The sequence below is a fragment of the Callospermophilus lateralis genome, chromosome 13, assembly GCF_048772815.1.
Source record: "Callospermophilus lateralis isolate mCalLat2 chromosome 13, mCalLat2.hap1, whole genome shotgun sequence".
In the NCBI taxonomy this organism is placed as follows: Eukaryota; Metazoa; Chordata; class Mammalia; order Rodentia; family Sciuridae; genus Callospermophilus; species Callospermophilus lateralis.
Genome location: NC_135317.1, coordinates 72,673,717 through 72,687,200, shown reverse-complemented (window position 1 = coordinate 72,687,200; position 13,484 = coordinate 72,673,717). Strand labels below are relative to the sequence as shown.

Here is a 13,484-nt window from a genome sequence, read left to right as displayed (position 1 = left end):
AAACAAATAAAATAAAGGTTAAAAAAAAAGATTGGGTGAGGGAAATTCAGTATCATATAATTTAAAAAGAGAGATCAGAGTAAAATTTAAGCTACTTTATATTATATTCCACTGAGTTAAGACTATTTAATAAATTATTTAAATATCTGAATATAGTTTAACTTAGTTTTAGTAATACATATATAATTACATGGAATATCACAAAATGCTAATGATGTTATACTGTTCTAAAATTATGAAGACCAACATTAGAATTATATGAACCATTCAAAATTTAGTAATTTGAGAATGAATTTGGTGGTTGAGACATAGATTCATCCCTACTAACCTAAGAGAAATTATATATTATATGCCTGCCCACAATAAACAACATACATTTATCTCTATATTATATATAACCTAAATATTGCCAAGTTTTCCCAGCTTATGGACACAAATTAATTAACATTAATTCCCAAGTAGTGGGCATTACTGATTATTATAAATAGTCTCTTTAATTTTTTTTTTTTAGTTTTTATTAATTACTAAGGTGTATAATTTATGGGGAATAGTGTGATAATTTATACATATGTGCAGTATATAATAATCAAATCAAGTTAACATTTACATCTCCTTAACCACTTAAAAGTTTTTTGATTAATATAAAGAACATGTTTTGGGGGTATAACATCATATTTCACTATGTGTTAAATGCATTCTGATTAATTCAGGTTACTTAATGTTTCTGTGTCTTTATCGTTTTGTATTTGGAGTCTTTATACTTCTAGTTTTTTTTTTTTTAATCAGATATACAATACGTTATTGTGAACTGTACTCCTCTAACTATGCTGTAGAACACTAGACCTTATTACTTCTTTCTGTGTTTGGATACCTATTCATCCTGCTATCCTATCCGCCCACTTTCCAAGCCTCTAATAATCATAATAATATTGTGAATAATGCCAGCTTTACCTACTCATACAGAGACTCTAATCTCCTGCATTTCCCATTCCTTCTATTTTTTTATAGCTCACAAGGGGTGCCATTCAATCACTCACTCATACATTAGGCCAGGCTACAACTCTTTTTTTTTTTTTTAAACCTCTGTTCCAAACTGATCTTCTCTGGTCAGTTCTGCCACCCAAGACATATTGTGAACACTATACTAAATTGTACTAGTTGGTCTCTACCATCATGGCAATCAATTGTCCATATGACGTAACAGCTCAATTCTTTTTTTTTTTTTTTTTTTTTTTGAGAGAGAGAGAGAGAATTTTTTTTAATATTTATTTTTTAGTTTTTGGCGGACACAACGTCCTTGTTTGTATGTGGTGCTGAGGATCGAACCCGGGCCGCACGCATGCCAGGCGAGCGCGCTACCGCTTGAGCCACATCCCCAGCCCCAGCTCAATTCTCTTGCACGTGAAAGAATTCTCCTTTTGCATTATACTTTTAGTGTGGGTAAATCGTTTGTCAGACTTAACAAGAGTTTTAAGAGTGTGTTCTTTCAGTTCATGCACAACACGCATGGGGAATGAATAGATTGCCAGAATAGTTTTGTAGGATGGAAACTTTTACCAACCATCACCTTGCACTGGGAGTCACTACTTTACTCAGACCTTAAGTCCTGTGGCCTCAAATGGTTTTCTATGACACATATCGCCTTTCTTCTAATTGTGAATGTTAAGAATCTGATCATTAGCTGGGTGCAGTGGTGCACACCTATAATCTTAATGGCTCAGAAGACTGGCTGGAGAATTAAAGGTTTGAAGCCAGCCTCAGCAGCTTAGTGAGGATACAACAACCTAGTGAGACCCTGTCTCTAAAAAATAAAAAGGGCTGGGGATGTGGCTCAGTGGTAAAGCACCTTGGATTCAATTCCCAGTAACCTCCCCCCTCAAAAAAAAGAAGAATCTCATTGTTTCTTTCAGAACTTTGGATTGTTTGATTCACTTTACCCTCTAATTTCCTTGGCGTATTCAGACCCATCTGCATTTAGTCTTAACTCAAAATGTTTTCCCTGGAGTTTTCCTACTCTCTCATATAAATCAGTGGATTCAAGTAGATTGAACGGGGTTTAGGAGTGGGTATATAGGAGTTGGGGACTGAGAGGTGAGAAGTGGAGTAAAGAGGGTGTCATCTAATTTCATGTGTGAGATGTATCTGAAACTCAACTCCAGTTTAGTTTTGCCTTCTGCTGTGAAACTTTGTATGCAACTTCATTTTCTTTTTTTCTTAAACCTACTTAAGGTAAGTGGTTAGAGCCACCATGTGTGGTTTTGATGGTCTGTGTTCAGCAGCCCTGTAAGTGCCAGACATGGCTTCCAATCCTATCCTACTATAAACTTTTCCTTTGGCCCTGACTCAGACTTTGTTCTTCCTTTTTCAGGTAAGATTAGGTAGTATGATCTGGGTTCATTCATTTTTCATATTCTGGGGTCCTGTGTTCCTAACTAGAATGGTTAAGATTTTCTCTATTTAGATATATATGTTTTATTGCCATTATTATTTCCAGTGTAATACAGAAAGTTAGTTATGAAAAGTAAGGTAGGTATGCAGTTTATATTCATCTTTCTTAAGTTCTTTTGTGTTAGCTATTTTTCTAAAACTTAACCTTAGTCTCTATCAAAATTAATATGAAAATACTATGCTTTTTGATCTCTGGTGCTTATACTACAAATATTCCAAAGTAGGGTTGTAAATAAAGGAAAAAAATTCAGAGCTAATAACTTATCTTTAGAAAGCTTTAAAATTCTACTTGGTTGTAATTGTGGGTAAGAAAGAAAAGGAAAAATATGTTTAATCCAGTGATTCATGCTGTTGTTATTGCTTAGTGTAACTGGACTTTTTTGGGAGGTGGAGGGAAAGCAGTTTTGCATTTGCTGTTCCTAGTATGATTTTGAATTTCTGTGCATCAGAGTTTTTTTTTTTTTTTTAAGCCTTAATTGGTGGTTGAATTGTTATTATTTTCCTGGTGTTTCTTATAGAATACTTACTGAACAGATTTGGCCAATAATATTATGTATCAAATTCCTAATTAAATTCAAGTCCTAACAGATGAAAATGTCTTTGATTTATCCACTGTCATCTGTCCATTTGTTTAAGTTTTCCATCCCTATAAGAAAACAAAAGATATTTTCTCTATACCTGAACTAGATTCTCTTTACTAAACAGACTTCCATGCCTTCCTTGTATTTCCCAAAGGCCTGCCATTTAATCTTTTTTTCATTATCTCCAAAACCAATGAATCCTTTTTCTCTGTTCCACTAATTTAATTCTTCATATTTCTGACATTAATGGACTGTCATTGTAGAGGATATTATGTTTGGTATGTCTGTAATATTGAGTAGGACTAATATGAAATTTTCATAATTCAGTTGGGTTGCATGAACAATGATGTTCATATTCTAGAAGGTTTCTTTAAATGAATTATATTTGAAGCTTCTGGGAAAAGTTATCAAAATATATACATTTATTCTTGCTTATAAAAATTTTAATCCAGAGATTAGTCAATTATGTGTTACATTTTGAGTTATTGGTAAACATTTGTTTTTAATAGCCTTAAAATCAGACCTTTATAGACTATGACATAGTGTTCTTTTTTTTTTTCTTATTATTTGAAAAGCAAGCATCTACTGTGAAGGTTACAAAAAATAGAATCCGGTATAATGGATACCCAGTGTTGAATCTTTATAAGCTTACCCAATAAATATCAGTTTAAATTTGATAGATTCAAGCTTTTCTAGATCTAGACCATTTCTAGACTTAATGTTCATTTTAGAAATTTAGTAATTGAATTTATATTTAAAGTATTTAAATTAGGCTAACTTTACTGATATAAACTATAACTGAATTAAAGTGTAAAAAATAAATCTCAATTCATGGTATAACTAACTTAGAGCATTGATTTTGTAATTTTATGTACATTTTGGTTGTTGGCAAAACTTAATATAATTTATTGTTGAATTGTGAGCTTTTGAATCTTATTCTGCCTTGTGTCTTTCACTGTTTAGAATAATTTTCTAAGACTACTCTTGCCTTATTTTTTCAATTATCTCTTTTTAGTATTATAAGATCTCTTCTACAGTGGCTTTGCATTTTTGGCATTCTATTCCAGAAAGTATCAATTTGTCACATAAAAAGAAAAATTAGATATACTTTATTCATGTTAAAGTCACACCCTAGCTTTTTTAAAGGCAGCTTTGACTTAGATTTGCAAGCCTGAGGATATTGATTTGAATTATGCATGACTGTCTGGTGTGCAGTTGCATTAGCCTGCTGGATGGATAATGTAAACATGTTCTGAATTTTAAGTACATGACAGTATATGAGTAGCAGGTTAAAAATAGAACTAATAACCAAGAACATATTTGGAAATTTGATTCTCACAGTGTAAAACTTACAGGAATGATATCTTCAAATGATTGGCTGTAAATAGAATAACTTGTTTTGTATTCTACAAATATAAGATATTGTCTGATAAGTATATTAGGTCAGTGATTTTCTTCCCTCCAATTAGTTGAACTTTTGACAGTAAAAACAACATAATAATGTCAAGTGAATAAGGATTGCCTTTCACAGATTATTAATTGATTGCTTAGGCATAATGTTTCTAATACATTTTTCAACCAGTAAGCAGGAAGTTTTAGAAGGTTGTTATATCACCTTGCCATTGACACATCTGTTTTGAATTCTGGATTGCAGTGGGCACAACTAACCATTGTAGTTCATAATGAAATGTGATATTCTAGTCTCATAAAATTCTGTACCTTTTACTCCCATTTGAAATAGGGAAAAACAATCAATTCTAAATATAGTTTGTATCTCTGACACTTAATATTTTAATTTTATATTTCTAAGTATAAATTTTACCTAAAGTTATAATAGATGTTTAATTGTGAAATAATAGCTAGTTCTAGACTTTGATATTAAATGATATAGATTTTATAGGTCATATACTTATAAATAATATGTAAGTATATACATATTTTTTAGATAAATTTGACCCGTTTTTGCATTTTACTGTTTTCCTTATTAATTCATAAGAACTCATAGGTATTAAGAGTATTAGACTTTGTTCTATGGAATATTTTTTCTAGTTGATTTTTTATATTATCAATGGTGATTTTGCCTATCCAGAATTTTAATATTATGGCAGATTTCTCAGATTTTTTTTTAATGGCTTCTGGGTTTTATGTTATATTCAAATCTTTCTTGTTTTGAGATTTGAAAAATTATTTTCATGTTGTCTTCTAGTATTTTTTTCAATGTTTTTACTGTAAATATTTGGTCCAGGTATAATTTATTTTGTTTCAGTAGCTGAAGTGTAAATTATCTAGCTTTCTTTTCCAAATTCCCAGCCATTTATCACCATTATTGACTGAACTTTTTTTTTAGTACTGGGGTATTTAACCCAAGGGCACTTTATCACTAAGCCACATCCTCAACCCATTTTTATTTTTTATATTGAGACACAGTCTCACTAAATTGCTGAGAGCCTCACTCAGTTGCTAAGGCTGGCCTTGAACTTAATATCCTCCTGTCTCAACCTCTGGAGTCATTGGGATTACAGCATACACCACCTGGCTGAAAAATCTTTTTACTTACTGACTTGAAATGCTTCTTTTGTTATGTGATAAATTCTTTTTTTGCATTTGTGTCTATCTTCAAACTTTATTCTCTTCTGATAATTTCTCTAATATGGTGTCTAATTGTAACATGTTAGTTTTGTCAGAATTTTAATTGTTATTTTTATACATTATTTATTTCAGATGAACTTTAGAACAGTTCTGATGCTATTTGATTGAGATCATAGTGGACTTATATTGAATATGTCTTGATTACTTTTTAATGCTGCTGATGATTACCATTATGAAGCATTTCAGTGCCCCTTCTTTCCATTTCAAATTATCTTTTTATTTTTATCCATCATCTCTATATTTTAGTAGTCTAATTTTCCTATGCTTTTGTTGGTTTCTTCATTTGGCCTTAGCTGGGATTCACCAGCAGTCACTTCCCTTTTTTATTGTGACTTAATTTCTTCTTCTCCATGATTTACTTATTTCTACTCTTAGCTTTCCCTATATGAACATTGTTCTATATCTAATCATCTGTTCTTGAGAGATTTTTCAGTATTTTACAAAACTCATCTCAATCGAGATGTAATATCCTTATAACCATTTTAGTTATTCTATACAACACTCCCTTTCTTTTCCTTATAAATTCTACGTAAAGGGGATGCTTCCATATCTTTGCTATTTTTTCAAATCACTTGAAAGTTAAATTTTAATTCTCTCATTCAAGTGAAAAAATTATTATTTTTTTTTTTTACTAAAATTTACCCCATATAAGTAAATTTTGTAAGTGGAATTGTCATGGGAGAACAGATGCTTCCTGAGAAGGGTTTGAGGAGTTCCAAAAGGACAGGGAGAAGCAGGATTCTTGGCATATGTGAAAGGGAGGAATTTCAGCAGGAACCAGATAAAGGCATAGACAGGTTTATTTAGAAAAGTAGGTGCGCATTTTGGGAGAATGTGGGCTATCACTAGAGAAGCAGTCCTGGCTTGGGCTGAATGTCCAATATATATAGAAAGCTTGTATCAGGGGCCAGACTGGAGGTACATCCAGGGTGGAGCTGTACAATTTTGTGCTAGTTTTCCTTGCACTTGCGTATTTCCCTCATTTTACAAGGTCATGGGCCACGGGCACGTTGCTCAAGATTTACAACTATGCTTTCTACATCTCAATGACTTGTGGCTGCCTTTCCTTTAAGATTCAGTATTTCTCTCTTTATTTTAAATCTCTGTCTCAGAATCATGTAATTTTTGTCTTTATGTGTGTAAGTGAAATAAGCAGTTTTCAAAGTATATCCATGTTAAAGGGTATATCAGAATTTCATTGTGTTTAAATCTTTGTTTCTTTTAGTGTGGTTAAATACACAAAACATAAAATTTGCCATCTTAGTCATTTTTAAGTGTATAAAACTTTGGCACTAAGTACATGCACATTGTGCAATTATCACCACCTTTCATTTCCAGAACTTTTTCATCATTTCACATTTTTTACCTGTTGAAAAATAACACTTTATTTCCCTCTTCCCTTAGTCCCTGATAATTGCTGTTCTACTTTCTCTCCCTAGGAATTTGCCTACACCTGGTAACTTATAAATGGAACCATACAGTATTTTTCCTATTGTGTTGGTTTTATTTCACTTAGCATGATGTCTTCAATGTCTGTCCATATTATAACATGTATCACATCTTTATTCATTTTCATGGCTAGCTGATACTCCACTTACTGTATATATGCCACAGTTTGCTTATGTATACATCTACCTTTGATCATTTGAGTAGCTTCTATCTTTTGGCAATTGTAAACAATACTGCTGTGAATATTGGTATACAAATATCTAATTGAATCATTACTTTCAGTTCTTTGGGGTCTATACCTAGGAATGGAATTCCTGGGTCATATGCGATTTCATGTTGAACTTTTTGAAGAACTGCCAACTTTTCTGCCTCTTGTGAACCATTTTATATCCCCACCAGCAATCCATGGGAGTTTGTTTCTGTAAATCCTCACCACCATTTATGATTTTCATTCTGTTGTTGTTTTGTTTTTAATAATAGCCATTCTAATTGTGTAAAAGTAGCATCTTTTTGTGGTTTTTATTTGCATTTCCCTAATGATTAATAACACTGAACTTTGTGTTTATTGCCTATTTCTGTATTTTCTTTGGAAAATTGTATATGCACGTCCTTTGCTCATTTTTTAATTGGTTTCTTATATAATTATTTGAGATTTTCTTTCATAGTGTGGATTATCTTTTCACTATCTTGATACTGTGCTTTGATATCCCAAAGTATATGATATTTTTTTTTTGGTGTGTGTGTGTGTGTGTGTGTGTGTGTGTGTGTGTGTGGTGCTAGGGATTGAATCCAAGGCTTTGTGCATGCAAGGTAAACACTCTACCAACTGAACTATATTCTCAGCCCCCACAAAGTGTATGATTTTTGATAAATTATAGTTTATATTTTTTTCTTTGTTGACTGTGCTATTTTATCAGATACAAGAAGTAATTCCCAATTCCAGTGTAATTATAGTGTTCTTCTATTCCTTCTAAGACTTTTATAGTTTAAACTCTAAAGTTTAGGTTTTTGATCCATTTTGAATTAGTTGCTATGTATGGGGTGACATTTGAGTAGCTTCTACCTTTTGGCAATTGTAAACATTGAATGTCCAATTTCATTCTTTTGTACATGACTATCCATGTATTCTAGCAATATCTATTGAAGTCTGTTCTTTCTCCATTGAATGGTCTTAGCACCCTAATCAAAATCAATTTGGTTTTATTTCTGAACTCTCAAGTATATTTCACTGATCTATATTTCTTTCCTTATGCCAGTACCATACTATCTTGATTATAGCAATTTATACCATGTTTGTAAAGTGTTAAGTTCAAGGTTTTCTTATTTTTCATGATTTTTTGAGTGTGTCGCTTGGTTATTTTTTAATGCTTCCATTAATGCACTATAGATGCATAGTAGTGAAGTTCATTTTGACATATTTATAATTGTGTATAACATAGTTTGTTACATTTGAATCCCCAGTACTTCCCCCTTTTCTCCTCTTCTTTCTCCTCCTGGATACCCTTCCTGTACTCTATTGGTCTTCCTTTTGTTTACTTATTTTTTTTTAAATTGGTGCATTACATTATAATTATAAAATCAGAATGCACAATTTGGTCAGCTTCATTCCCCAGTTCTTCCCTTTTCCTTCTCCTTTTCTCTGACCCTACCACTCTACTCTATTTATTTCCCTTCTGTTTTCACAAGATCTCCCCTTTCTTTTATTCATTTTTTTTCTATCTTCCACATATGAGAGAAAACAGTCTGACTTTCTGAGTCTGTCTTATTTCACTTACTGTGATGTTCTCTGGTTCCATCCATTTATCAACCAACGACATAATTTCATTCTTCTTTGTAATTGATAGAACTCCATTGTGTATATGCACCACACTTTCTTATGCAATTATTTGTGGATGAGCATCTAGACTGTATCCATTGCTTGACTATTGTGAATTGTGCTGCTCCAAACATTGGTAGCATATATCACTATAATATGCTGATTTTAGTTCTTTAGGATAAAGTGGGATAGCTGGGTAATATAGTTCCATTTATAGTCTTTTGAAGAATCTTGATACTTGACACTGCTTTCTAAAGTTCTTGTACTAATTTGAAGTCATTCCAACAATAATACAATGTATAAATGTACTTTTTTTCTATGTCCTCACCAGCAGTTATCATTATTTGTACTCTTGATGATTACAATTCCAACTGGGGTGAAAGGAAATCTCAGTGTGATTTGTTTGATTTGCCTTTCCCTAATCAGGGATATTGAACATTTTTTCATATATTTGTTGACCATTTGTATTTTTTTCTTTTGAAAAAATCCATTTAGATCTTTGCCTGTTTATTGAGTAGGTATTTATTTATTTATTTATTTATTTATTTATTTATTTATTTGAGTTCTTTATATAGTCTGCTTACTAATTCCCTGTCAGAAGAGCATCTGGCAAAGATTTTCTCCCATTCTCTATTTTCTCTTCTCATGCTATTGTTTCTTTTGCTGTTCAGAAGTTTTTAATTTAGTGCCACCCAACTTGTTAGTTTTTGGTTTATTTCTTGCATTTTAGGAGTCTTATTAAGGAAGTTGATGCCTTTGCCAATATGTTGGAGTGTTGAACCCATCTTTTTTTTTATCTTCTAGCAGTTGCAAAGTTTTTAATCTAATTTCTAGATTTTTGATCCACTTTGAGTAGATTTTTGTGCAGAATGAGAGGTAGGTATTTAATTTAATGAACATGGATATTCATTTTCCCCACAACATGTTTTTAAAAGACTATCATTTCTCCAATGTATGCTTTTGGCACCTTTGTTAAGAATTAGATTACTATTTATGTGGATTTATTTCTGTATCTTCTAGTGTATTTCATTGATCTTTATATCTGTTTTTATGCCAATGCTATGCCATTTTTGTGACTGTACCTTTCTGGTATAATTTGAGATAAGGTATTCTGATGCCTTGCTCTTGCTCCTCACGATTGCTTTAACTATTCTGGGCCTTGTATTCTTTCATATAAATTTTAGGACTCTTTTTTCTAGTCATGTGAAAAATGTTATTGGTATTCTGATGAGAATCACATTGAATTTGTAGTTTGCTTTTGGTAATGTACCCATTTTGATGATACTAAATTCTGCCTATCCATGAACAGGTAGGTCTCTCCATCTTGTATTCAATATTTTTCTTAAGTGTTTTATAATTTTCATTCAGAGCCTTTTACCTCCTTAATGGAAGACCTTTAATCCTACGTATTTTATGTCTTTAAGGCTAATATTAGTGGGGTAGTTTTCTTTGTTTTTTTTTTCCCCTTGGAAACTTCATTATTAGAGCATAAGAAAGCTATGGATTTTTCTTTGTTGATCTTGTGTCCTGCTGCTTTGCAGAATTTTTAAATCAGATATAGAAGTCTTCTGCTAAGAGTTTTTTTTTGGGGGGGGGGGGAGGGCGGTGTTCTCTGGGTACAGAACCATGTCATCGGCAAACAGTTTGACTTCTTTTCCTATTTCTATCCCTTTAATTTCCTTCTCTTGCTTGATTGCTCTGGCAAGAGTTTTCAAAAATAATATTAACTAGAATGAGTGAGAATAGACATTTTTGTCTTATTCCTGATTTTAAATGAAATACTTTTAGTTTTTCTCCTTTCAGTATAGTGTTAACTTTGGGTTTGTCATAGATAGCCTTTATCTTTTTGAAGTAAGTTCCTTCTTCCCAAGTTTTTTCAGGGTTTTTTAAAAATGAATGGGTGGTGAATTTTTTCAAAAGCTTTTCCTGCATCTGTTGAGTTGATCTTGTGATTTTGTCCTTGATTCTATTTATGTGATGATTTACATTTATTTATTTTCATCTATTGAACCAATCTTGCATCCCTGGGAAGAATTCAACTTATCATGATGTACAATCTTCTTAAAGTATTTTTGAATGCAGTTTTCTAATATTTTAGTAAGTATTTTTGTGTCTGTGTTTTCATGAGGGATATTGCTGTATAGTTTTCTTTCCTTGATGTGTTTATTTGGTTTTGATATCAGAGTGATACTGGCTTCATAGAATGAGTTTCAGCCTTTAAATTGTTTCATTTAAAGCCCTCCTGACTTTTAGAGTCTGAATTGAGAAGTTTGGAGCAAGCCTTGTTGGTTTTCCTCTTAAATGTGACCTGACATTTTTCTCTTGCAGCTTTTAGCATTCTGTCCTTATTCTTTGTTAGGCATTTTGATTCTAATGTTTCTTGGAAAGATCCTTTTAGGATCTTATCTCTTTAGACTTCTGTACACCTACTGTATGAGGATGTCCATCTTATTCCTGAGATTTGGAAATTTTTTTATTATTTCACTGAAAAGTTTATTAATACCCCTAAAACCTCTTCTGAATTATCTGCCCTTTTCTATCCTGATGATCTCTTAATGTTGTCTCTGGGTTCTTGCATATTCTGCTCATGGTCTTTTGTTTTTCTTTACTACCTGCTCTGTGTCTAATTCAAATACCTTTTCTTCAAGGCCTAAGGTTTTGTTTTCTATGTAATCTAATCTGTTGACAATATTTTCAAGTGAATTTTTTATTTGGTTCATTGTGTCTTTTATTTCCAGGAATTCTGATTGGTTTCTTTTCAGAATCTGTATCTCTTTATTGAAATAATATCTTACTCTTGTATTTGCTTTCATTCCTTATATTAATCATTTTAATGATTTTTAAAATTTCTTTGTCTGAAATTTTATCACTTTCATATCTGTTGAGTTTTTTTTTTTGTTGGGAGATTGATGGTGAGACCTATTTGCCTGTTTCCTCATATTTTTAGAAGTCTTGGACTTCAGCATCTGTTGGCATGGATTCCTCTTCCTCTTTTAGCTTTAACACATAGGTTCAGTATAGTCCAGTTGTTAGTTTTCATTGTCATTGTCTCAGTTTGCCACTTTAGAACTGTTGATTTTATTTGCTCTTTAAGAACTGTTGTAACACTGTAGGTTCCTCTGAACCATGATTTTGGAATCTTTGATTTTGTTATAGGAGTAGATATCTAAGAATGGGGCCTGACATTCCCCCTCATCGTTCCTACTTGTTGTTGATTTGGGGGTTTTTTTGTGTGCTCTATTCCACATGTGAAAGTATTGTTGAAGCTTGAGCAGGGTTAGTTTGTGTATGGAGCAAAGTGCACTGACACTTGGCTTAGTGCTATAGCTATTCTGAGTGATTGCTTTAGCTCTTCTGGATATTATTTACAGTTACATGTGTATTTTGGGTTAGTGTAACAGTTTCTATAAAGAATTCATGTGAGATTATTAAAGGGATTATATTCAATTATAAATCAGGTTGGAGAACATCACCATTTTAACAGTGTTAAATCTTCTAATCCCATCAACAGAAGATCTTTGTCTGGTATTTTAGATTATCTTTAATTTCTTTCAATAATTGTTTTTGCAGTTTTCATGGTTCATCATGTTTTCTCATGTATCAGAATTTCAATCCTCATAAGACTGAGTCATAATACATTTTGTGTATACACCGCATTTCATTTATTCATTTATCTATTTATGAGCATTTGGGTTGTTTCTGCCTTTTGACTTTTGTGTATAAGGGTGTTATGAACACTGGGGTGCATGTATCTATTTGAGCCCCTGAGTATATTTTTAGATGTTGTATTGCTAGAATCTGACAGTTTTTGCTTCATTCATTTTTGTGCATTGTCATTAGGTACATGCATGTAAATTATTGTTACATCTTTCTGATAGATCATCCCTTTTTAAAATGTCCCTTTTTATGTGCAGTAATTTTTGTTTAAAAAATCTATTTTTCTGGTTTCTCAGTGCATATAAAAGTCAGGTTTATAATGTATTGTGATTTGTTAAATGTGAAATAGCATATGTCTAAAAAACAATATGTATACATTAACTTAAACATATTTAGTACTGAAAAATGCTAATATTTATCTGTTAAATGCTAATATTTAACTGTTAGAAAAATAGTGCTGATGGACTTGTTTGATGCAGGGTTTCCATAAACATTCAATTTGTGTACTATGAAGCACAGTAAAGGGAAGTGCAGTAAAATTAGGTATACCTATAATTGTATTGTTTAAAGTGTATCTCCTGTAGATAGCATATGGTTGGATCATGTTTTTTTGTTTGTCTTTTGTTTATTTGGTTTTGGTTTTGATTTTGATGGTGCAATGAATTGAACTCAGAGTCTTACACACATATTAAGCAGGCACTCTACCACTGAGGTACATCCCCAGCCCTTGGATCATATTTTGTTTGTTTGTTTGTTCATTTTTTAATCCAATCTGACAATATCTGATGGTTTGACTGGATTATTTAATCCATTCACATTTCATGTTCTAAATATGATTTTATTTCTATTTTCTATTTTTTCCCCTATATGTCTCAAATATTTTT

General features: G+C 31.9%; 1 protein-coding gene across 3 annotated transcripts in view; it reads left to right on the top strand.

Annotated features, from left to right (window-relative positions):
* The window catches only part of Syt14 (synaptotagmin 14), a 148,301-nt gene that overhangs the window by 38,892 nt on the left and 95,925 nt on the right, over positions 1-13,484 (top strand). The window lies entirely within an intron of this gene.